This window comes from Octodon degus, unplaced genomic scaffold, assembly GCF_000260255.1.
Source record: "Octodon degus isolate 3935 unplaced genomic scaffold, OctDeg1.0 scaffold00158, whole genome shotgun sequence".
NCBI classification, from domain to species: domain Eukaryota; kingdom Metazoa; phylum Chordata; class Mammalia; order Rodentia; family Octodontidae; genus Octodon; species Octodon degus.
Genome location: NW_004524734.1, coordinates 3305824 through 3308307, shown reverse-complemented (window position 1 = coordinate 3308307; position 2484 = coordinate 3305824).

Genomic DNA, 2484 nt, shown 5'->3' with positions numbered 1-2484 from the left:
GCGGTCCCTGTGCTTTGCCAAGCTTGTTCCAAGTAGGTGCTTTAGACCACTGAGCCATCTCTCCAGCCCCCCAACATATCATTTTAAAAATGAGTCCCTTCTGGTTACATGTGTACACCACTTAGCTGGGCATAGCAGCACAACCTGCAATTTCAACACATTGGATGCTAAGGCAGGGGTATCTCCATGAGTTCATCAACCTGAGCTACACAGCGAGTTCAAGGCCAGCCTGAATTGTATAACAAGACCCTGTTTCACACAAAAGAACAACATATAAATAAATACTGTAGTTGTCACACAAGTGATTGTATCTATTATTTTTAAAAAAATGTACTTGGTACAGGGTCTCACTACACAGCTCAGGCTCATAGTGATACTTCTGTTTGCAGTCTCCCTAGCACTGGGATTATAAGTGTGTGTACCATTGCACCAGGGGGCAGGGCCAGGCATGTGGTTCCAGAGATCAAACCCTGATCCCTGCTATAAGCAGGCTTTTAGTCTGCTGAGCTATCTCATCGGCCCTTGATTGTATCTCTTTTCATTTACTGTAAGTGTAAGCAAATGTTTAAGAAAAGAAGTAACTGGAGCCAGAAATGGTCATGCATACTGTAATTCCAGCAGTCTGGGAGGCTGAGGCAGGAGGATTGCAAATTCAAACCCAGTTTGGACTATTTAGGGGCTCAGCTGTCTCAAAATAAAAGTTAAAAAAGGGGAACTGGAATGCAGTTCAGTACAAAAGACTGAGTTCAAATTGGCAATACCACCAAAAAACGAAGAGGTGGAGGCAGAGAAGCAAGAACAAAGGAAAGAAAAAAAGAAGAAAAGGAGGCAGGGAGGAATAAAGGAAAAGACTTAAGGGGGAAGAAAGAAAAGGAGGAAACAGCAGGGCATTGTGGCGCACACTTGTTGGAGCTACTCAGAAGGCCGAGATGGGAGGATCTCTGGAGCACAAGTTAGAGGCCTGCATGGGCAATATAGTGTGATCCTGACCCCCCCACATTGGAAAGAGTATTTTATAAATTCAAGGCTTACATGTGTTGCAATCCTCAGTCTTTACTATCTTTTGAATGTTTATGTTATACAGCAGTAACAAATATACTGCAACAAAGTAATGCATTGTAACAAGTAATATATTGTTAAAGTGGTGTTGCTGGAAAGTTTTGTTGTTTTTCCAGGACTAGAGATTGAATCCAGGGCCTTCTCACTAAAGTACCTTTGTTTGTTTGAGATAGGGTCTTGCTGTGTAGTGCAAGCTGGCCAAACTCCTGGTGATCTTTCTGCCTCAGCCTCCAGAGTGCTGGGATTACAGGCCAATGGTGCCATGCTCAGCTATTTTAAATTTTTAAAAAACTTTTGAATTTGTGCTTGGCATTGAATTTGTGCTTCCCAGTCTAAAGCTGTAGGATTACAGTGTGTTCAAAGTCAACCTAAACTACTCAGAGAGACATGTGTTAGACAATTTTTTTTTTGAATTTGTGATCCTCTTGCCTCAGTTTCCTAAAGTGTTGGAATTATAGGCATGCACCATAACACCCACCTGAAAAAGTATGGACATATACAAAAGGCTACCCAATAATGGTAAAGTTACTAAGGCTAAACAAAAAGCACTGCTCCATAGTTATTGAAATGTAACAGATAAACACTAGAAGTTTGAGGAAGAACCTAAGAAGAGTAGTTTGGGGGTGGATTTAACACTGTGTATCAGGGTAGCCTTCAATGGACTGCTTCTTACTAAAGTTCTAGCAAATCCATGGTGTGGAATGCTAGATTTCGAGATGATTACTTACTTGTATAATACCTGGAAAGCAATTCAGTGAGTTAAGGAACCTTTATTATTTTTAGGACCAAGTTAAAGGATGTGGAAAAGTGGATCAAAGAATATCTGTCGACGATAATTTAAATAATAGGATATCATTTTTGAGGTTCATTTGCTCCAATAGTTACCTTAACTTGCTTAAACAGCGCTACGACTTCTTGACAGTCGTTTTCCTTTGGTGCAAACCTAATTCTTCGTGTTTAAAACATTTTTTTCTTTTTAAACAAAATCTTTCATACAAAAACCACCTTGCTAATTTGTAAAAATGCTTTTGCTCAGTGATCCTGATTGTGTTTGGGGAGTTGAAACTCACGTTCTCCCTCCATATCAGTGGCCCAAAGACTATTCCTTGAGAACGTCTCGGCAGTTTTTATTATTTTGCAGCTTTCAAAGTATTAATAGGACAAGTCCAAGCAGAAGGGCGCGGCCTCGGGTGGGCGCCAGAAGACACAAGCCTAAGCGGCCTACGTTTGTGCCCCGTGGCGAACAAAACTTTCTCCCAGCTCCGCAGCTCCGGGGCCGGGAGCCTCAGCGCCCTCTCGCCTAGTTCAGGCCGGGTCCCAGGCGACCCTCCGAACCCCAACCCCGCGGACCCTGCGCCGCCGCGCGGGCGGACCGGGACGCACGCTTCCCGCCGCCCGGGCTCCGCCTCCCCCGCCCGCCGGCCC